Source organism: Rousettus aegyptiacus, unplaced genomic scaffold (assembly GCF_014176215.1).
Source record: "Rousettus aegyptiacus isolate mRouAeg1 unplaced genomic scaffold, mRouAeg1.p scaffold_m13_p_9, whole genome shotgun sequence".
Lineage (NCBI taxonomy): Eukaryota > Metazoa > Chordata > Mammalia > Chiroptera > Pteropodidae > Rousettus > Rousettus aegyptiacus.
Genome location: NW_023416312.1, coordinates 1,405,350 through 1,429,879, shown reverse-complemented (window position 1 = coordinate 1,429,879; position 24,530 = coordinate 1,405,350). Strand labels below are relative to the sequence as shown.

At 41.9% G+C, this 24,530-nt stretch overlaps 1 long non-coding RNA gene and 1 pseudogene across 1 annotated transcript in view; both read right to left on the bottom strand.

Annotated features, from left to right (window-relative positions):
- Nucleotides 1-21,941, bottom strand: part of LOC107504071 — a 106,107-nt gene extending 84,166 nt beyond the window's left edge. The window contains exon 1 of the long non-coding RNA XR_001595369.2: nt 21,410-21,941. This is a non-coding gene — a long non-coding RNA (uncharacterized LOC107504071). The remainder of the gene's footprint in view (nt 1-21,409) is intronic.
- On the bottom strand, nt 10,679-10,797 carry LOC118608529 (annotated as a pseudogene).
- Nucleotides 21,942-24,530: the final 2,589 nt, after the last annotated feature.

Sequence of the window (24,530 nt, the reverse complement as noted above, 5' to 3'; positions counted from 1 at the left end):
GAAAAGGGAGCATCCTGTGTAGAGCAAGAGAGGATTTTCTTTCCTCCTCTCCCTCTTCCTCCAACATCCCTGGTGCTGAGGTTGTGCTCGATAAGATAGAGTAAATGAAATCAGAAAAATCCATACCCACAAAGTTGAATTTTCACAAGAGACAGGACAGTGGGGAATCGGGGCAGTGTGATAGCTTTTATGTGTGGGGGGGGTGGGGGGAGGGATTTTATATGATTTTTTATTTTTTGAACTTATTTTTAATTATAGTTGACACACATGTGATAGCTTAACTCATGAGCTGAGTCTGACACTGCTGGTCCCTACTCTGCTGTAAGTTTGGCCCAGGATCAGGACAAACAAAGACATCCTGCGTGCATTGGTTGGGTTCCCCCAGAAGTAGACCTTGGATTAAGAATCTGAGTACAATGCGCGTTATATTGGGAGATCGAGGAAATCCTGGCAGAGAATGAGAAATGAGGTAGGGACAGGAAAGAAGGCAGGAGAAGGTGTGTTAGCAAGCCAGTTATCACCGTGGGCCACTGGAGCTCAGTCCAGCTCAGGGGACAGAGCAGAAGAGGGATGGGTCAATTTTTCCTATAAAGGGCCAGACAGTGAATATTTTCAGCTTAGTGGGCCAAATGATCTCTGTTACAACTATTCAATTCTGCCTCTGTAATGTGAAAGCAGCCGTGATAATACGTAAATAAACGGGTACAGCTGTTTTCCAATCATACATTATCTGTAAAACCAGACAGCCAGGACATGGGCTGTAGTTTGTCAACCCCTCGCTGTAAAAGTATCTCTCAAACTCCTGTGGGGAAAAAACAATTTTTAAAAAATGTCCAAAACAAGACGTATGGAAATACAACAAAAATAAATCACTAGAAAAAAAATGAAATAAAAATACATAGAAAATACAGGCCTTTTTAAAAATTATTAGAAAGACACACAATGTCTCTGCCCAACTGCTATGAGTTTCTAAATGCTTACTCTGAAGTTCTGCACCTAACTTATCACCGACACTTCTAGCCCTTGATTGCAGCTGCGGCCATCACCACAGTTTATAGTCCTATTGTCCTTCTTACCAGGTGAGGAGGCTGGGACAGTTTTCACCGATACCTGCCCATCATTATCAAAGTGTGCTCCCCGAGACATTGACACCTGGTGCTTCTGGTTTGTCTGGCACAGAGCCGAGCACATTTCTGCAGTCCAAGAAGGCACAGAGGTACAAGGACTCCTGGCAGGAAGCTGTAGTCACACATGGGAACAGTGAGAGCCAAGAGGTCATGAGTGGGGCACTGTCAGTGACCCTCTACAATGTGACAGAGTATAAAGACCATGGGCTTTGGAGGCAAGGAAATTGGAATAAAAGTCCTGGTTCTGCTACTTAACTTTCTCTCTCCATTTTCTTATCTAAAAAGTGAGAATAATACCATAAGGGTTGGGTTTGAGTTTTTCTTTTGTTTTTTTTTAAGACTTTATTTTTTTTTTAGAGCAGTTTAAGGTTCATAGCAATGCACACAGATCTCCCTCTGCCCTCACACATGCACTGCCTTCCCCACGATCAAAATACCCCACCAGAGAGGTACATTTGTTACAACTGATGGACCCACACTGACACATCGTTATCACCCAAAGTCCGTAGTCTACCTGACATTTCACACCTGGTGTACATTCTATGGGTTTTGACAAATGTATAATGACACGTATGCATCATTATCGTATCATACAGAGTATTTTCGCTGTCCTAAATATTTTCTGTGCTCTGCCTACTCCCCCCTCCCCCCTCCCTAACGCCTGGTGATCACTGATCTTTTTACTGTCTTCACAGTTTTGCCTTTTCCAGAATGCCGTATAGTTGAAATCATACAATATGTAGCCTTTTCAGATTGGCTTCTTTCACTTAGTCATATACATGTAAGGTTCCTCCATAGCTTTTCATATCTGATGGTTCATTCCTTTTTAGCACTGAATAATATTCCATCGTCCTATGTACCATTTTATTTATCCATTCACCTACCGAAGGACATCCCAGTTGCTTCCAAGTTTTGGCAATTATGAATAAAGCTGCTATAAACATCCATTTGCAGTTTCTGTGTGGACATAAGTTCTCAGCTCCTTTCGTTAAATACCAGGGAGTGTGACTGTGGGACCATAGGATAAGAGTATGTTTAATTTTGTGGAAAACGCTAACTCTTTTCCAAAGCAGCTGTACCATTTTGCATCCCCACCAGCAATGAGAGTTCCTGTTGCTCCACGTCCTCACTAACATTTCATGTTGTCGGTATTCCAGAGTTTGACCATTCCAATAGGTATGCAGTGGTATCTCATTTTGATTTTTATTTCCCTGATGACATATGATGTGGACCATCTTTTCATATGCTTATTTGCAATCTATATATCCTCTTTGGTGAGGTGTCTGTTAAGGTCTTTGGCCTATTTGTTAATCGGGTTGTTCACTTTCTTATTGTTGAGTTTTAAGTGTTCTTTGTATACTTTGGATGAGTCCTTTATCAGATGTTTTTTGCAAATGTTTTCTCCCAGCGTGTGGCTTGCCTTCTTATTCTTTACGCCTATGGTAGACGTTGTTTACTTTCAAGTAAGCAGGAATAAATACTTTCATTATACGAAGCTTTGAATGCACACAGTCCTCGATGACAAGATTTGTGACAAATTGTATAGCTTTTGAAAAATTAGGCTAATAGTTTATTATAAAAAGTTTTGGCTCCAAATGACCTAATAGTCAAGAATCTGCTAAATATTATCGTGATGGTTAAATTTTAAGTGTCAACTTGTCTAGACTATGGTTGATTCGTTGGTCAAACACTAGCTTAGTGAAGGTACTGTAGATGTGATATCTATAGTCACTTGTCATTAAGTAAAAGAGATTATTCTCCATATTGTGGGTGGGCCTCATCCAAACAGCTGAGGTCCTTAAGAGCAAAAACTGAGGTTTACAGGAAATAAAAACTTCTGCCTTAAGACTACAACACAGAAATCTTCCCTGATTTTCTAGCCTGCTGGTCTACCCTACACAATTAGAACTTTATTTATTCACATATTTCGTGTAGGTAGAAATTAATAAGAAAATCACATTTAATGATCACGAAGTATCCTCTAATTACATGTACTACCCCTAGTATACCAGACATTCTTCAGACGCTTGATGAATAGGAAAAGGAGGAAGAGAGGGAGGCGTTTCCATCTGCAAACTGAATTTTTCTGCAGTTTCTGCTTGGGAATCGAGACAGAGGTCATCTGTAACAGCTGGTCTGGCTGCTGATAAAGACCACTCCCAGCACCGCTTAGAGCGTTCACCATGTGCCACTCATAAAAGAAAAGGGCTAATGAGTTGTTCCGCATAGACACCGAGAGACGAGGTTTCCAAAACCATAGCTACTTCGAGAGACAATATGCCATTGATAAGAAATTATTTCAAATTGCTAAACACATCTGCGTACAAGAAATGTATGTAAAAGCCTGCTCGTTCTTTTGTTAGCAAAACTGAATTCAGCCAGATAATCTTTCCCATATTATTACAAAGTGAGTTTTACAATAATTAGCAAGCTCTCCCAACAGAATGAAAGGCAGCTGATTTTCTAAATCACTTGCTTACCAATACACAATTGCAATTTAATAGGCCACTCTGAATAACTTATTTTTAGGACATATGTTTTGCATGCCATTATTTCCCCCAAAGAGATGTTTTGTAAAATAAATTGTTTTTCATGTTCCTGACAGATTTGTATATAAATATTAAATAGAAATACCTTAATAGGATCATAGGCCTGAATGGAAAAGCAAAAACTATACAATTTATGGAGGAAATCGGGCAACTATCTTCTTGACCTTATAGTAAGCAAATATTTTGTTAAACAGGACTCGAAAAGCATTAACCAGAAAATATAAAAGTGACATACAGAATTTCATCAAAATTAAAAGCTTCTGCTCACCAAAAGACACCATTAAGAAAATGAAAAGGCAAACCACAGGCTATGGTCAGATTTGCAATACATAATCCATGACAAAGTACACAAATCCAGATGATAAAAAGAACTGCTACAAATCAATAATAAAAAGACAAACGACTGCATTTTGTAAATGGGACTTGAAACACTTCACAAAAGAAGGTTATAAATGGCCAATAAGGACATGAAAAGATACTCAGTATCATTGGTCATCAGGAAATGCAAATTAAAGCCACAATGAGATGCTACTATCAACCCAATACAATGGTTTCCATGGGAAGGTCAGCATTAACGAGTGGTAACTAGAATATAGAGCAACGGGAATTCTCATACGTTGGTGGTAGGGGTATAAAATGGTGGGACATGTTTGGAAAAGAGTTTGATACTTTCTTATATAGTTTCCATACTCTTACTTCTGGGTATTCTATTCCTAGGTAGTTACCCGGTAGAAATGAAAGCGTGTGTCTACACAAAGACTTGTCTATAAATCTCCATAGGAACTTTATTCATGGTAGCCAAAAACTAGAGACACCCAAATTTCCATAACTCCAACCCAAGTAGCACGTATTCACAGACTGAAATAAAAAGATGGTTTCTGCAAAATTAAGTATGTGTTACAATTGAAAACACTGATATCAAAGAGAAACTTAGTCTAAGAAAACTCTTTTATCCCAAGCTGAAATGCAAGAGACTGAAGTTCAATTTAAAAGGCTGGAACTATAATCTATTTTTTTTCATCCCGGCCACTGTACTGTTAAAATGGAAGATGTGGTTAATCAATTATAGCAGCTGAGCTGGAATACTGCGTAGCTTATAATCTCTGAAGCTTAAAAGAAAATCCGTTCACAGAAATTCAGAGATACATCAAAATGACAAGGGGAATAAGGTGCCTTCATTTTCAATTAACACCAGTGAGAGTTTTAGAAAGCTATAACATCCTCATTCCCCTTTCCTTACCTCTTCTCCCGTCTTCCAATCTGATCATAAACATGTTGTGAAAACAGAATTGATGGGATGTTAACAGAACACATGTTTTCGAGGGATGTTAATAATATATTTAAACCCAAGATCTACTCTTCCAAAGGGACATAAATTAGAAGTGACAGAATACAAGGTACACAAGGATGCATTAAAACACATGCCACCGAGCAGACGAAATCACGGGAGATGCTGTCTAGTTAATTTCTGAATACCCGCTGTCTGATAGAAAGTTCCCCAATTTTTCCTGAAAGAATTAACATTCTTTCACACTGTCAAATTATGGACTATCTATTTAGAAGATGACTCAAAAAGAAACGTATAATATTTCATGACACTTAGAACCAACGGGGGAAGAACTAGGAATATTTAGGCTACTACTAAATGGAGAATTTGCGATTGTGTACAAATGTGTATCTATGCCCATATTCATGTACACGCTCATCCTAATAATGGCAAAGTACTTTTTCTTGACTTCATTACAAATGAAACGTGCTTGTCTTCCAACGTCGAGTGTCCCCGAAAGGAAACTCTGGTTTGTTAGCGGTACAGAGGTCTGGCTATTGACAGTTCTTCCTATTTCTTCCTTCGCTTCTTTGCCTGGACATATCTTTTTCACACCAAACATAGATTTTTGACCTACAACTTCATCCGGCACATTACAGTAAGACTATTTTTCTGAAAGCACTATCGCCAGTCTGTAAGTCAGTGGTTCTCCAGCAGGGGTGACTCCGCACCCCTTGAGTCATTTGGTGATGTGCGAAGATCTTCTGGACTGACTTAACTGGGGCTGATACAGGCCAGAACGCTGCTAAACTTCCTAGGATGTGTACACCAGCGCCCCCCGCCCCACCGTGATGAAGCATGATCCAGTCCAAAACATCAATCGTGCTCAGACTCAGAGACCCTGGACTAGAGTTAGATATAACTACACGCATAACTAAGCCTACTGTGTGATTAGTCTACTGCCAAGCGATTTTATTCTGCAGTTTTGGATGCAGAGGAGTGAATTAAACTCCCAAGTTTATGGCACGTTTTCCTTATTGGACTCTACAAAAGCCTTATTTTATTTATTTGCTTTCTAGTCCCATTCCTCCATGCTGCCATTCTAATGCACTTGATGTGTGTTTTGTAATTCGTGTGTGACATCGCACGGCATTTAGGGGTGTGTTTGCGCCACGTATTTTATGCTATGTGCATGGCACTGGAATCTAAACGCACCCCATTCTCTTTCTGATTTTATTTCACACGGCACTGTTTTTAGGATCTACCCACGTTGCTGTGTGCAAATCCAGCATGCGCCTCCCAACCGCTAAGAGATATTCCAGAATATGAATTCACCCCAGTTTACTAAAAAACCCCCACCCCAACAGTGGTGGCGCTTCCAACACTCCACCACTGTGGACATCATGATGCCCGCCTTCAAAATATCCCTGACGTATCTATGTGAGCATTTCCCTGAGACGCATATCCAGGAGAGAGGTTACTCAGAGCTATTTTAGAGATTATGGATTATTTTAGATTGATCCTCGAAGCAATGATGCAAGATAGGAAGCATCAGTTTCCATTGTCGGATGGCGAAAATGAAGTTTCCAGGGATTATACAAATGGCCCAAGGTCACCCAGCAGAGCCAGGATTGGAATGTCTATATTTTCTGACTGTCACACCTCGCTTTCTCCTTACGACTGAATGACTACGTACAGATGCAGAAAACAATGAAGAATGAAGCCCAGAGCGGAACGGATCCTGACAGGAGAGAGACACGGAGGGATGCGTGTGCGTCTGCACGCACATGCAGTCTTCTGTCCTGCCCCAGAGAGGGCATCTTCCTCTCCAGCCTTTCATTATTCCCTAGGATCCCCGGGAGCAAGTCTAATAAGGACAACTGGATCCATTACGGGGTCGATGGGAGGGAGTGACGGCCTGAACCTCAAGCTCGAAGATCTCACAAAGAAACGTCAGACCTCTCCTGGTGTGTGGATGTCCTTACCGTTCATTCACTGTTTCATTCGTTTTCCATACTAATTAAGCAGCTATGATGTGTAGCTCTCCTGCCAGGGAAAATCTATCATTCGGGGGATCGCACTCCCGTCTGTGAATCCCCCGCTGCAACCAGGTAGTGCCCTAGCTTGGACACTGTCTGAGCTGTCTCACACCTGACCCTCAAGGAAACCAGCAAGACGGCCACGACACGAGGACCAGAGGGGAGGGCTGGCATCAGAGCTGGGACCAGCTTCTGTCCATGAGACCTCCCCGGCCTCAGATGGTCAACCCTTGGTCGGTAAGGGACCCTCATGGCGCCCTCCGCACAGCAGGGGTGACATGGTGACTGAGCCCAGCTGCGGGTACCAGACCAACACGCCAAGGGGACAGGAAACTAAAGGTCAAAAAGTCGTCTGGAGATGGAGGAAAGCTTGCTGGCCTACCATTATTTTCACATATCTTCCAGTTGAATCATATGGAAAGGCTTCAACACTGGGTTTGGCTGTGACTCTTCGGCCCCAGGAAGGCTGAGTGGAGGAGGTGGCTAACAGAAGCAAGTCCGGCCTCGGGGCCCAGGTACCTGGCCTGGGTCCCACTGTTATTGTTAATCCCGCGAGAGACTAAGAGCAGCTCAGCTTCTCTGGGTCTCACGGACTCCGCCTGGGAAAGAGGTGAGTTTCCCGTTACGTTCCAATGCGCCACGAAAGTCAGTAACAGTTCCTCCAGAGTCCCTGGGGATGGGACAGTGCTTGGGAATGGGAACGCCGTCACCAGCCTACTTCGATCAATTTTATATGCTGACATTGCATAAACGAATCCCCCTTTTACAGCGAATGGTTCTAATGCTAAAGGAAGATTTTGAAAACAACTGATCACAATGACTTTACAACTCTGGTGCTAGACACTCTCTGCTTCTACCACTTGTTCCATTTTTCTTGACCCCATAGCTCTGGCTTTCCCTTTTCCTATAAAACAAAGAAATTAAAGAAAGAATCGTGTCAGAGTGGACAGGGCCAACTTCTCCATTAGGACGGTGAGTCCAGGGTCCAGGGCTTACACTCTACTGAGAGGCCCATGAAAATTATTTTTAATCTTTTAAAATCAGAAGAGAAAAAAAAAATCATAATAATACATATAAGAAGGACTCCAGCCTGGATTATATTTGTCTATGCCAAAACAGTGGTAAGATATAATTGTTAATATTTTTTTCTGGAGGACAGGACCCCAGCAGCGGGTAATACGTGGTCTTTGGGAGACAGATCCGGGTTCGGAGTCCTACATTTCCTTTATTAGCTGCATGTTATTTACCTATGTGTCTCAGCCTCTTTGTCACTAAACGGGGACACAGATCCCTCCAGGAGTTGTTGGGAGGCTCGAATGAGCGAGCGTGTGCCACTCCGGCTCAGCAGGTGCTAAACTAATGACAGTTCTTCCCCTCTCCCCTCCCCTTCGCCTCAGCCCCAGGCAGACATTTTAGGGGGCACTTGGCCAAAATCGGCTCCTTGACCTTGCCTCCAAATTTCTAAAATCTCCTGTCAGATCATTCAGGTCTGCTTTGTTCTCTCTGTGTGACAGATTAAACAGAAATCATACAATGGTTTTATAATGATCTCCTGCTTCTCTGCGGAAATATCCCAATTCTGACTGAAATAAACTGAGGTAAATGAAGGAGCCACAGCCTGGACCTCACGCTTTCCCATTTTTATCCCCCAGAGCCGAGAAGCAGCCAGACCTGACAATAGAAACAGAAAGTGACAGAATGTATGGCTTGATTGACATAAAAGATCTGTCCCTAGAAAGGTACAAATAAATCCAGTTTTCACAGTTTGGATTCTGCTTACCTTTCAAAACCATGAAAACTTTCCCGCTTAAAGATGATCATTTGCTGTTTTAATTTAAAAATAAGAATACAACAATTAGCAAAACCACTCCAAGGTTGTATGAAGAACCGTGTGTCTGAAAGTGAACTAGAATTCACTTTGAAGACTGTACAGAACATGTGTGTGTGCATGTTTGTGTGTGTAGATAGATAGATAGATAGATAGATAGATAGATAGATAGATAGACAGATAGGCACATACATACATACAACCAGTTAAAGGAAAATTAGGGTACAACAGTGACCCAGGAGCCCACCCCCCAACTGCAGCTGAGTCACCTGCATAGAAACCCAGCTGGGATCATACTTTATGTAAGAAAAATGCATCTGGCCCTTATCCCACTGGGAGGGGCCTCGCCTGATCTCGCTTCCCATTGGCCTCTTGGCTCCCTTCCTGAGACAGAAAGGGTCACGAGTTCCCATGGACTCCGAAGGCCTGGGTCCTGGGTTTCTAGCATTTCTGGACAAGTCCTGTAAACAGTTGGCAACCAAATCTAGATCTTCCGGTGCCAGCTTTCGGATCATTCCATCCTTGACACGGCTGCTCTCGCGCTGTCCTATCAGAAGGAACTCTCACGAGGGGCAGGGTGACTCCCCTAGAACACGGACCTCAGATGCATCTTCAGCCTAAAGCCAACTTTAGAACTCCTTTCTTAGGAATACGAGGATGGGGTACCCATGCCTTTTGTCTCTTGTCGACCTTGGTTTATAAGTCTACCTTTTCCCTCTAGGACCTACTTCTACCCCATACTACGTGACATACAGCTTATCCAAAATCATAATGAATGACCTGTAGGCAGCCAAAGGAACCACCTACATGACAGATGTAAGCCGAAATACTGGTGGTGACTGGTCTGGGGATGGGGCTGCGGGCAATGGCTATTTTCTTCTTTCTCCCTTTCTGATTTGGCAAATTTCCTACTTTACTTTTAGAATGGAAAAGGGCATAATTATTATCTAAAATGAACTTGAAACCACCCAAACAGTAGCCCCTCCAAAGAAACAACTCTCTCTGGTGATTTGGTCTAGAATTAACAACTTGTTTCTTTAAAGATGTAACCTATGCAATATCAGTTGGAAAGGAAATCAAATCTGACTTCTCGAAGCATCACCCTAAATGTCACTAAAGAAGAAACCAGTCCCCGGCTCTCTAATTTAGAGGATGACAGTCTCCGTTACAAAACATTCTTTCTTAGAAAATATCTTGCTGCCTCTTTACAACGCTGTTTTCCCTCCAGGACTTTCAGGGAAAGTTATTCTTGTGAGAAATAATAAATCTAGCTAAATAAAATATGGTCTGAAAAGGATTTACACTTCCGTTTATGAAAATGGATAGCGGCGGTAGATGAATCAAGGTCACCTCGTTTAATTCATCGTCCTGAGAAGGGTGGTTACCTGGCTTCCCAGGCCATAGGAAATTAAAGTGAAATAGAAGACGGATGGAGAGAGAAGGTTCAGAGGTGCAGACTGCAAGGAGAGCGGCCAGAAATCGATGCCCGTCAGACTCAGAGGCAACGAACAAGAGGTATCAAGGGATATTTTAAAAGTAAGTATAAAAAATTCAAACCAAATTTGTAAGGTACTATTGGACCAGACAAATAAAGAAAATTGAGGTTTTCGAGGTTGGATTTACGAGCAGCACCTGGCACATAGTAGGCACTTAACAAATGTTTGTTGCACGAATATTGAAGATCCTCGATAGGAATGCAGTGGGGTGGCCACACAGATTTTGCTGGTGCCAGTGGAAACTATATTCTCTTTTTGGCAAGTTATTTATTTGTTTGTTTGTTTGTTTGTTTTAGGCGAGGCAACCCTTGGTTGACCTCACAGGTTGCAAGGACCTTGTCAGCTTACAATCCCTTATTTTTTATTTTTTTACACCTACAGCACCCGGTCTTCCTAGGTGGTCTCCCATCCAAGTACTAACTAGGCCTGACCCTGCTTAGCTTCCAAGGTCAGACGGGATTAAGCTTGTTCACGGTGGCATGGCCATAGACTTGGCAAGTAATTTAGAAAAATGTAGCAGGCCTTAAAAATACCTATAACTTTGGATTCAGCAATTATATTTTTAGAAATTTGATCTAAAAAATAATCTTAAAGTCATAAAAAGCCTTGTGTGAAAATATTTCCAATTGATAGGCTACACGCAGTAACACTAGAAACAAATCACATTTCCAACAAGGAGAAACAGTTAAGTAAACTCAGAGAAATATTATACGACGAGTAACATATGATGTTCAGGGCAAACTATAAAAATATAAATGCTCTAAATTCCTTAAATTTATCTATCAATCTATCTACCTATCTATACACATATGTGTTCATGTACATACGCGTACAAAAGCATAAGTATGGTATGATTATAATTCTGAGTTAAAAGAACAGCATGATTTCCTGTACTGACTGCACCACACAGTAATCAAATAGTCGTTGAAGGACGGTTTCTCTTTATAAAAGTATTCTAGTAATAAACGAAGATTGAAAGAAAGAATTAGAATACACTGAATTAGTTACCTTTGTTGCTTAAAACAACACAGCTTCTGTGGGGCAAGAATTCAGGAGTGGCTAAGGTAGGGGTCTGGCTCAGCATCTTTTGGGAGGTACAGTCAACATGTCAGCTGGGGCTGCAGCCATCTGAACACTTGAGTTCCAAGCTCACTCGCAGGGCTATTGGCAGGAGGCGTGGTTCCTTGCCATGTGGTGCCCATGACATGGCTGCTGGCTTTGCTCAGAGGAAGTGGCCCAAGGGAGGGGGGAGGGGCAGAAGCTATATTGCCTTTTATGACCTCGCCTCACAAGTGACATACCATCATTTCTCCCATATTCTATTGGTTGCGCAGACTAACCCTAAAACAGTGCAGAAGGACATCATGTAAGGACATGAAGACGAGGGGACACAAATCATTGGGGCTGTCTTAGAGGCTGGCTAGCACGGACAGCACTTTCCACTTCCCAGTGAATTAATGGCTCTACGCTATCATCATCAGTGGCTGGCAATGTCATGAGAGACAACCGGACACGAAGTGCCGCTTAATATAAGTAACAGCAGCAGCTAAGACGCAGCCTTGCCCCCAAATCTGAACTTGAATCTGATCAAGCCTCTGGATCTATCCACTAGTGTATAGAAACTAGAGCGGACAAAGCAACATGTTAAACGGTACCATATAAACAAATGAGCGACATCGAGACTGAGCAATTTTAAAAGAGGCGGGAGAAAACCTACAGGTGAAAAAGAGACTAAGGATACTTGAAACTAATAATAAAACTAAATTTTAAGAAAAGAGACTGAAGAACATAACGATTACAATATTTGCACATTATTTCAATCTTGAGCTGAACTAGCAAATTGAAAAAAAGAAGACTGAGCGTATAAAGGAGAAATACAAATAGACAAATATGGAATACGACTGTCTGAAGCCATTCACTTCCAGGGGGAAGACAATGCTGTACGCCAAATATCTTAAGAAAATATGATAGTAAAAACATTCATCTATCCATGCGGATGACAAACGCTTATTGAGTACTTAATATGCGCAAGGTATACATAATTATCCTGAACCAAAATGAAAACGATGCATTCCAGGCCCCCCTGTGGAGAGTGCTGGACTCTCAATAAACTATGTTTTCTCTTCTATGTACTTACTTATGATAAAGTTTACCTTCTAAATCAGGCATACTTAGAGATTAACAACGTTAACTAAGAATACAATAGAACAATTATAACAAAATACGATAATTCAAGTGATGCGAATGTGGTCTCTCTCTCTCAAAACGTAGTGTCGTACTGTACTCACTCTTTTTGTGATGACCTGAGATGACACACCGCCTGCGTGAGGACATGACGCGAGGTGAGCGACAGGCTTGGAATATAGTGTTTCTTAGGATCTCAGCAATCTCATTTAAAGGAAGCACTGTCTGGCTTCTCTTCTCTTCGGCATATCCAAATTCCCAGCATCACTACTCTTGTGCTTTGGGGCCATCGCGAAGTAAAATAAGGTGATTTGACCACAAAGCACTATGATACCAAGACAGTCGATCTGAGGACCGATAACCAATAATGAAATGACTAATGGGCAGGGAGCATCGACAACATGGAGACGCTGGACAAAGAAATGAGTCACATCCTTGGGCAGCGCAGAGCAAACGGCGCGAGATTTCATCGTGCTCCTCAGAACAAAGAGCGATTTCAAACTTATTGCTTCATTTCTGAAATTTCCCGTTTAATATTTTCGGCCCACAGTTGGCCGTGGGTAACTGAAACCGTGGACCGAGAAATCGCAGGTAAGGGTGAGGTGGGGGGTGACTACTGTGTTAGGTTTGATGTCCAGTGTTCAAGAAGGCAGCAGAAAGCACGCTGCGTTTTTGAAAATTGGTATAAAAATGAGTGAGCCTAATAATCGGAAATGTGACTTGGGCAGAAGCTGTCAAGTCAATTCTTGTATCTTCCTTGCATTGTCTAATTTTATATCAGAAGTTTTTTAAAACACTTCGGCATTTTCTATTAATGATTAACATGCCTGCTCTAACCCCTCAGGCTTTTAGTGGCAAAGTAGACCTATCTACTTCCTTCTGGTACGATTAGATATTCTTATTTCCATAGCATTTTTCAGATCAAGATATAATTACATATCACAAAACTCACCCCTTTCAAAGTGTACAATTCAACAGCTTTAGTTTATTGACAATTGTGCAACTGTCACCGCTATCCAATTCTAGAATAGTTCGTCACCCCCATAATGAATCCCATAGCCATTAGCATTCTCTCGCCAGAGACCACCTCCCCCCAAGTCCCCCTGCTCACCACCCCAGGGAACCACCAGTGTTTCCTGTCTCTATGGATTTGCCTATTGTAGATACTTCACATCAATAGAATGATATCTTTATGGTCTTTTGTGACTGGCTTCTTTCACATAGTATAATGTTTTCAAGGTTCACCCATGTCATAGCATGTATCAGGACCTCATTTCTTTTCACGGCCAAATAATATTCCATTGTATGGACAGACCACATTTGTTCATCCATTGTTCAGTTGATGGACATGTGCATCGTTTCCACTTTTTGGCCATTATGCATAATGCGGCTATAAACATTTGCGCGTGAGTTTTTGTGTGCATGCGTGTTTTTAGTTCTGTTGGGTATATAACTACAAGTGGAATTGCTGGCTTTTATGGCAACTCTATGCTTAACTCTTCGAGTATATGCCCCACACTTACATCTTCCCTATACCGAATCCGCTCACGCTCTTGTTGGACCGGCTTGCCTCGGTCACATGTCTGTCCTGAACCAATCGCCACGGTGGCTGAGGGTCTGTGAGAAGCTGACTGGCCAGTCTATGTTTCATGGCCAGCCTTGGAGCTGGAGTGGACGCCACTCACCTCACATACAAGCCACAGGGACTAGGAGTGGGAAAGGGGGTGTCGCCCACAGGAAGCGTGAAGAAAGGGGGACAAAGAAGGGAGCAAAAAGCAAAAACGCCTGCCATGCTGGCTTTGCACATGTATAGACCTAGCCCATGCAAACTAATCATAAATTGAGAACAAGAAATAATCTGTTATCTTCCTACTTCCACCCGGCACTTTGCATAATAGCTCGCACATAGTCAAAAGCATTTCCGAAGCACTAAATTGCATTGCTATAATTTTGTAAAATAAAAGCACGAAGAAGCAAATAAAAGTCTCACGACTCCGAGCAACGATGGTTAAAATTTCAGTGATTGTTGAAATTACTCGTTCTATACATATATAAATATACATATATACAAAATAAATATTTATTGGCCAATTACAACATTGCAATTTCACCGGCTCCCAAGTTATACCTAAATCATTATTTTGTAAGTCTGGTTTCTGCCATAAGGTTAACATTTAAAGGGTAGACATATTCCATTTCTTGAATTATGCTGACCTACTACCTGTTTGTATTTGATTTTGTTGACATTTTTAAATGCTCCTATTTGTAAAGGTACTTTTACATGATATGATATGATATCTGAAATTTACTTCAAAATAATTTGAGCTGTATAAAAAGTGGGTAAAAGTACACAAAAAGCCAGACTGGCTATGAACCGATAATGGCTGAAGCTTGTGATCATACCTGGGGGTCAATAGTCTACTGGGTCAACTTTTGTATATGTTCAACATTTCTCATAATAAAAAGTTTACAAATAAACATACTTTAGATGTTACTTTCAAAGATTTAAACCAAATTTTAAAATAATACGAAATTTGTCATTTTCATTTCAACTTAAAAACAATTATACCATCCTTTCCTATTGTAAAACATGAAATATATTTTGTTAGACAAATTTTCTCTTCTTTCTTCATTCAAGAGATCCATGAATATATATATACAATGAATATATATATGTATATATATATACATGCATATATATGCATATTAGTTTCTTTAACATTTTGGTTTTGGAATCCATACACAAAGGATCTCTTTGCTATGCCAGGGCAAAATGAGTATTAAAGAATCATGTAGCAACATCCAAGTTAAACCACTTAATTTTATGCAATTTAGAGTAGATTCCATGCTGACAAATTAGCTACAGAACAGCCAATTGTAATAAATGGTGCTGCAGTCAGAGAGGCCCAGACATAGATTATTTGTCAACCTGGCCATCGTGAAGCTCACTAGGAGGGAGGATGGGCCCCCCAAAACATGTGACTCAAGCTGACTGGAGGCCAAAACACCATTCTAGCAAGTCCCCAAGAAAAAGCACACGACTTCCCATCTGCAATGACATGGATGGATCTAGAGGTGATTATATTGAGTGAAATCAGTCAGACAGAGAAAGATAAACACTATATGATTTCACTTACATGGGGAATCTAAGGAACGAAAGGAACAAACTAAATGAAAACGGACTCACAGATACAGAGGACAATCTGGTGACCGTCAGGGGGGAGGGGGCGTTTAGAGATCTGAGAAAAAGGTGAAGACATGACAAAGTACAAATTAGTAGTTACAAAACAGTCACAGCATAAGGAACATAGTCAATGTTATTGAAATGTCAGTGTGTAGAGCCAGAGGGGTATAGAGTAATCGGGGGGATCACTTCATAAACCGTATAAACATCTAACCAATGTACTGTATACCCGAAACTAATAAAAAGACAAAAAAAAATCTCTGTTGAACACTGAGTAGTTAATCTGATCTGAGAATAAGACTAAATTTGGGGGGCGGGGAGCACGCGATTGTCACTTATCACTAGGTATTACCTGTGTGATCATGTCTTAAATAATTCTTTATTTTAAGGTGATCAAAATATGCTCAGATGCTCTTTGGTTGACTTGATCAAAATAAAGAACTAAGCCGTCAACCCCGAACAGGGTCTGCATCATGTCACCCTCTGTGCGTATCCTGATAGCGAGCTAACTTTGCGTCACATCAGAGGAAAATGTTACATTTGGTTCACTTAGATACAGAAAGTCTGGGCAACGGGAAAATGTCCTTGGGAAAAGACTATCTTTCTTAAATTATTGTTTACAAGCAGACATAAAAGATAAAATAAGCAGTTTACAAATATTGAACAGTCTATTGGAAGAATAATTTCTCATCTGTATCAACTGTGAACTATCCATGGAAACCATACAAATATTTCTATGAGGGCGACCAGGCAGAAAAGTGAACGGCGTGTTTTAAAGTGTTCATTTTCCACCTGCCAAGGCCCGGATCGTTCACTTGATCTTAGCCAAAAGGCCAAGAAGTGATGGCCCGGATCCTTATGAGATGGCAATTTACACAGCCATCTAGGAAATTGAAATGAAATAACTGTCATTTCTAAGTCTGCAAAAAACTCATTACTGGCACTTTAAGACTACTACTCTGTGCCTTTTAGAAAATGTAGGAAAATGGGTATAGTTGTCCCCGTCTATCCACGGGACAAATGTTCCAAGACCCCCCAGTGGATGGCTGAAACCAAGGAGAGCACCAAACCCTATGCACCTTACACACCTACGATAAAGCTTAATGTATAAATCAGGCACAGTAAGAGATGAACAATACTAACCGGTCATAAAATAGAACAATGATAACAATATACTAGGATAAAAGTGCTTTGAATATGGTCTTGCTCTCGCAAAACACCTCATTGAGTCACATTCGCCTTTTCACTTACCAGAAGCACTTTATGCTCCTCTTTGGCATCCGCAAATTGCCAGCATTGCTACTCCTGCACTTTGGGGCCATTATTAGGTAAAATAAATGTCACTTGAACACAAGCACCGCGAAACCGTGACAGTCGATCTGATAACCGAGATGGCTACTAAGGGATGAGTCTGTTCCCCAGCCGGAGGAAGAGGATGGTGTGAGATTTCATCACATTCTTCAGGATGGGGCATAATTTAAAACGCAGGAATTGTTGATTTCTGGAATTTTCAAGTTAATATTTTCAGAGCACGGTTGATTGCAGGTAACTGAAACCGTCGAAAGCGAAACCATGGGGGAGAGGGGACAACCGAAGTCTGTCACAGTGGACCCTTGACCGCCTTCTAAACCTTCCATCCTTAACATCAGCCGTCAGTCTCCCGAACATATTTAATGTCTCGATTTCAGCATCTCTAAAGAAGATATTTCAACAGATGGTGAAAAAGGAAATAGGACAAAAATCAAAGGAGATGATTCTGAAAGGAAACGTAGAGAAACAACGTTTCCAATGCATGGTAACTTCATATGTATATAAAAAAAAAAAAGTGCCAGTCAGCTGGCTGGTGGATGAAATAGAAGGAAATCTTTGCATCTCTGTGGATTGATTTTCCTTAAGGAAGAAGAAAAATGGCTCCTCCCAGAGACCCAGGCTCCGTGCTGGGTTCTACTGATCCCACTCAGTCAAATGAAAATACATAGGAAACATGGATTTGAAAGGGCCGAAGAGGAAGGCAGAAAGCACTTCTGAACAAGGGTGCTAGAAATGGCTCCCATTTATTGTGACTTCACTGTTGAGACAGATCCCAGAGAGACTCATGGCGGGCACAGGAGCTGCAGAGATGAACTTTCTGTGGCAGGAGCGGGAGGAGCTCAGGTGACAACTGCTATTCTAATGCCATCTACAATTTAAACACTGCGCGTGTTGCCTGCGGGAAGCCCCTGAATGCCCGCCCAATGCTATTGTAATCAAATGTGAGCATCCGGACAAGGATCGCAAAAGGGCAGCTAAACAAATCCCTGCACACTGACAAAACGGGTACTTAGTAGCAGTGACTGTGGCGGGGGAGGAGCGGGTTTGCTCGCCCCCCTCCCCCCACAGTGGAGCACACCCTTCTCTCCAAACCTCTGCTGCAAATCCAGGGGGCCAGAGACCTGGAGCTGGGCCTGAAGCTCCCTCCCACCTCTGTGGCCTTGAGGGAGGGCGGGGATGTGACAGCCTGAAGCTGGTGGGGAGACAGGCGGGGCCTGTCAGCTGTCAGTCAATACGTGGCCCTAAGGCTGCAAGTCTTCGCATTACATCCTGGGTGGACCTGAGAGTTGTAAAGGGCCAGCGACATGACCAGAATCTTGAAAAATCTTGATATACAGGATTATACATCGTTTAGCTTTCCTATTTTAATTTCAAAAACAAATACTTCTCTTTGGATTTAATAGAAGCCATAATGTAGCCATGAGAAGAATGGTATATTCGATTTATAGGACGCATATACCTAAAAAGAGATGAAAAGAAGTGTCTTTGGTGCCGAGGATGGACATTATTTTCCCTGTCATTTTCCGCGGCATGCACATTGATGAAAAGCTCTCCACAATTTCCGCCCACCTATGGACATATATGGATGTGAAAAGAAACGACACATTGTGACCTCATAAAGCACTAACGCATCACTGATGAAATCCGAGATGGGGAGGGGGAGTTACAGAAAATTCACTACAAAAAGCGGTCGAGAGGGTTTTAAAATCACGCCTTTCCTTCTGCTCCATCATTAAGAACCCAAGAACTCAAAGATCTGGAGTCGAGGGAACATAAACTAGTAAATGTATTTCGAAAAAAACTATAAACTACCCACCCCACTGTTTGCCTCTCGCTTACCAAATAGGATTTCCCATTATCGAATGCCCTCCCTCTGAGGACATGAAATGATTTTATAGAATCTAAAATGCAATGGCAATCAAGCAGGGAGAAAGGACGCGTCACCGTTATCACTGTCCGGTGATAAAACAGGTTCCACGCACGGTGCTTGATGCTCTCAGCTTGCGATGATGTTAGCAAAAAAAAATAAAAGATGAAAATAACAAGGATAAGCTCGCTGCGTGTTCATTATTACATTAACTTTAGTTTCAGATAGTTTCTGTGCTATCATTAATCCGAAATCTCCTTCCTTTAGTTAATTTTAAATTCCTTTAGAATGTAGGAAAAGTACTATTTCTCTAGACCAGGGAGCAGGGAGCCAAATACAGCCCACGGGACAAATCCCACCCACCACCTGTTTTCTGTAAAGAAGAATGTATCAGAAGCTGGCCCTGTCTATCCGTGTTATATACATATATATATTGTCTATGGCTACTTTCACTATAATGGAGGAGATTTAGTGGTTGTAGCAGACATTCTACGGCCCGCAAAGCCTAAGTTATTTATCTGGCCCTTTATGACACAATAAATACCAGATGTGTAAAATTGCCATATCTAGCGGGCTATTTTCCTGAATGGAAAGAATGGGATTTACATTAAGTCTTAGTACATTGTCTCTACAAATATGGCTGCCAAAGAACCCTTCCTCACTGTGCTGCATTTGGCTCTCTCCACCGAGACATGGAGTTTGTTTTCTCTCCCCTTGAATCTGGGGTAACCCTGTGACTTGCTTTGACAGTGGAACGTGACAGAAGACGCCTGGCAGCTCTGCTTTGTTCTTGGCGCTCTGAGTCACCATGTGGGGAGTCTGTCACCCCCAGTCCTCAGATGTAGCAGGCTCCGCAGCTGTGGTACCAGTCTTGAGGGAAGCTATCTTGGATGTCCCTGCCCAGCTGAGCACCCTGTTGAACACAGTCCCCCAGAAGTGGCCCTGGCCAACGCCACTGCAGTGAACCGCCTAACGCAGGCGGTAACAAGAAACCACTGCTGTTCGAAACCAGTAAGCTTTGTCACCACGCAGCAATACACGAAGTCAACCTAAGGTTTTCACATTCCAATTAGTATTTCAAAACTTCAAGATTTTTAAAAATAGTTCTAAAACAAGCCAACTCCATAATCTTCTTTTATATCTTAAAAGCAAGAAACATCATTCTGTTCAGATGGTAGTATGAGCAGGTTGGATTAAAAACGCGTCCCCTAAACTACAGGTAAGACGCAGAGAAACATCTAAGACAGTGAAATCGTCCGGCAACAGCAATAAGACGAAAAATATAAACTAAACTCCGAAAAGATTTATTTTTTTTAATCCACCATCTCAGTATCAGGGGTTTCAGAATCTCATCTTCGAAGAAACATCTTTTCCCATTCTATTTGTCTTATCAAACAGAAAACAGGTCAGGAGAAAGAAAGACTTTACAGAAACCAAAAAGATGGTTGTTGAATTTAAGTCTGCTGAGGAGACGCAACTTATAATTGACTAGTGATCAAAGCATCAAAGTTGATAACTACTCCCAGGAAAGAAAAAAAAAAAAAAACGGAAAACGGTTAAGGAAGGCAAAGAGAGAAGATACTGGTCTGGACATGAAAATAAAAGTGCCCGCAAAGTCACAGAAACTTGGAGCAGAGGATTAAATTTCCCATGGAGAGTGGAAAGGGCGGCTCAGGCAACGTTAATTTAAATCTCAAAAAACAGTGATTTCAAGTAACCATTGAAAGATATGTGCCTCAAGGAGGAGACTAGAAGAAAAAACTCCAAAATGATTATAGCAACTAGCTATGGTGGGGGTATGTTGGATGATTTTTTTTTCCTTTCTTTTTAATTGTGTTTTGTGTGTCTGTACCTTTTAGTTTTTAACTTGCTTTTATTTTGGGGGGCTGAAATGTTAGTTTTGAATCACGTGATTTTAAAAGAAATGGGGATTGTTTGATTTAATAGTATTAATACTACCAATTAATAATTACCTGAACATTTTTAGAAAATGACTTTTAAGTCTAAGTAGGATGAAGAAAATAAAGCATACAAATGAATATATTAGAAAACAGAAAAAGATAACGTTAATGAATCCAAGAGCAAGTTTCTCTAAACAAAACATAAAAGCGATCACCTTCGATGAATAAATTCAATTTAAAAGGAAGAAAACGCCTCCTAAATAAATCATGAATGCTAAAATGGACCTAACAACAGCTACTGAAAAATAACTCTGAAACTATGAAAAATAGGAAGGCGCGATTGTAGTATATTTGAAAAGCCAGATCGGGTCTCGCCAACTTTACCTGGAAAGGACAGATAAGACATATTTCAGCCCTGGTGGGCCATTCGGCCTCCATCACAACCAATCTCCACCGAATCCCAGAGTTTCAAATGGAAAACTCCCGTAAAAAGACAATGCTGAGTTAATTAACAACGACTGAATGGGAGAGGGCGATCTAGAAGCGTTTTCACACACAACCAGTGAGAGCGTAAATCACAATAATTCGGCTGGAAAACAAGTAGGAAAATGTCTCAAACAACTCTCAAAATGTTTCTAGGACATGTGGATGGATACCTGGGGGGAAGGACGCTGCCCGTTCGCTGCTGGGCCCAGGGCTTTAGAGGAGGGGCCTTCGGAGCTACGGCCCCGGCTTCAGAGGCAGGGGCGCCTCCCGGGAGGCCGGTTCTAGAAGTGCTGAAGCCGGCGGGGGCCGAAAGCAGCTGCTGCCGCCGGGTCCAGGTGCCATTGCATCCAGGACAGGAAAAGCGAGGCAGTCGGGATGAAGCCCCTTCCCGCTTCCTCCGGCTCCCCTCTCCGGCGCCCTCTGCTGGCAGAAGCTGGAAGCAAGGCGGCGCAGGGAGAACGTGGTGTGTGTGCGCAGAGTCCCAATTTTTCAGAAAAACAGCAGAACAGAGAGCGGTGGATTTGGAGCTGCCAGATAATCCCTGAAAAACTGGCAACACCTTGAAACTTCTTTATAAAATTTCCCTCAAGTGTACAAAATAGGATGGATATCTCCCAAACCGGAGCCTTGATTCCAAAAACCTTAAAGGGTAGAACTGAAAAACTAGCCTCAGACATTCCTTTTAGGGTGATTCTGGGAGCAAGCACTTTACTTCATTGATATTATTTTACTACTCATTATAAACATGATTTTGTGGTTGATCTGGCTTGGAAATTTTGAGCACAAGATGTACTTTTCCAATAGTTTTATTTCTCCTCAATCTTCTTTTCAAAATGCATGATAGAGTATTATTACCTCTGCAAACCAGCAACTCTTATCACCGGTTAGAAGAATTTTAAACTAAGAGCAACTGCATTACAGAGCATCTGTAACGTAACCTGACATAAATTGGAAAACATCAGGCAGCTCTCAAATCTGGTTACACACGGAAAACAATAGGGTGAAGATGATGTCATCCCAGTGTGATCGGCTGGTCTGGACTGACCCCGAAGGACCAAGGGTGCACACAATTTCTTGGGAACGTTTACGATGGGGACAGGCTCGTTGTGTACTAGCTCACTTTAGACAGGGGATGTGTAAAATCTAAGAACATTTAGCTACTTACTGGTTAAGCAACTAGGGTGATTTTCTCCTGTTTCTAGGGAGAATGTTGTTTGACCTAACCTTGATTATACCATGGGGTATGTTTACCATGTCTTCGCATGGTAAAACGCAGGTTTTTAAACTTGACCTCTCAACCGAGAAAAACCAAAAGGACTGGTCTGCTTTGGTGAATAATGAACCTGAGACCCCTCGGAAATGATCTAGCGTGGGGCGTTTGCCCCATTCGACACAAAATTTGAAATATTCCTTGGATGACCAATCAACATCTTTCTATGATGTCATTAATTGTTGCCCTGGAAACCAATTAGTGAGCTGTTAGTAGCAGACCATCACCTCCTACCCTGCTTCTTACTACTGTAAACGTATTTTATTTCTAATTTCTATGACGCCGCCTAATAACAACTCCCAACGCTACATGAAAATACTGGGAGGGGGCGGTGATGTGCGATGAGGTAACATGGAGAATGTTTCAAAATGCTTTCAAGTTTTAAGCCAGGTTTTCTTTTCTTTTAGCTCCCTGTGTTATAAATCCGTCCCACAAGCCGACTGCCCCTGAAACTTGCCACCCAGGATCTTTTATAAAGCCAGGTCCCTGTCTAATGGGGTGACTTTAGACTCTAGAGAATGTGAAAAGGCATGTGTCTGAACATCCAGCAATTCTGGGCGTGTGACATAGAGAAAGACTGGTATCTGGGTACAAGGAACTGTGTGCAAGCGCTCGTTTGCAGCACTAATGAAGGGGGAACTCAGAAGCGATCCGAATATCCGACAAGGCTACCAGAATTAAGAGAGGGTATTGTATCCATGTGATAGGCTCTTATACAGCAGTTAACGGGATTAAACTAAATGTTTACATGTAAAAACACAAAATGACAGCGTTATGTAAATGTACTTATCGGTATATGTACACAGGTTTCTGTATATGTGTAAACATAATTCTATATCACAAAAACATGAAGAGTTTGAGAGCAAGGACTTCCATGTGTACACTATGAACCCACTACACGCTCGGGGTTGTGCTGTCACAGGGAAAAGGGCAGGGGACAGATCCAGGTAACAGGAAAAGGCATTTTAGCCAAATCCAAAAGATTTCCTTTTTAACAGCAGCTGAAAACAAATCTTACAAAATAGTTAATTTTAGGGTGAAAATGTATTTTGTTATTTTCTTGTTTTCTCAAACTTTCTTTTTTAGAGTTAAAAGGAAAGTTTATTAGAAAAGGGGTAACGCTCCACAGAGAGCATGGTCTCTCTGAGGCAGAGAATGAGAGGGATCTCGAACTTTTTTGTTTTTTTAACAAATAAAACTCACGTTGCGCTGACTACAAAATCCGTAAGATGCGCTGCTGTCTCCATCCGTTTTCTTTATTGTGACCTGAGCAGTAAGTAGCAGGAACAGGTAAGATGTCCCCTGGGTTAGCTAATGGCTTCCAAGCATGCCAAGATTTCAGCAAATCCAGCCAAGGCAGTGAAGTGTGAGCAGTCCCATAGACGGGGCGCAAAACACCACCAAGTCTCATTGTGACATTAGCTATTGCTGTGTAACAGACCACCGCGCGATGCAGTGGCCTAAAACAATACGCACGTATTGTTGATCGACAATCTAACTGGGTGGTACTGTGAACCCGGGCCAGGCTTGGCAGGATTCGGCTGCCCTGTCTACATCTGAAGCGGGCTGGCAGGTAGGCTGGGGGGTGGCTGTCTAAAGCGGTTTTGCCCCCATGTCGGGCAGGCCCTCGGCTGTTTTTGTTGGATGGGTGGTGAGAAAACTGGCCATCCCGCCTCTTATCAGCCAACAGGTTAGTGGGAGTTGTTCACATCTCAGCAGGATTCCAAGGGAGAGGAGGGAAGCGAATCACTTACGCCTTACAAAGCAAGTCCCCAAACCAGACTGGTCAGGGTGTCTTACAAAGCAGAGCAACTCCCTCAAGGTGATCTACTGAAAGTCAGCTCCCAAACAGGAAGAAAAAAAAAAAATCCAGACCAAATTCAGGGGAAGGAAAATAGATCCCACCTCCTGATAAGAGAAGCTGGAAATTCACGTTTCAAAGGTTAGGGACATGGTGTGTACACGTGTGTGTAATGACTCAGAAACTGTCTTCAAGCTGTCTTCTACGCCGTGGTTTCTCA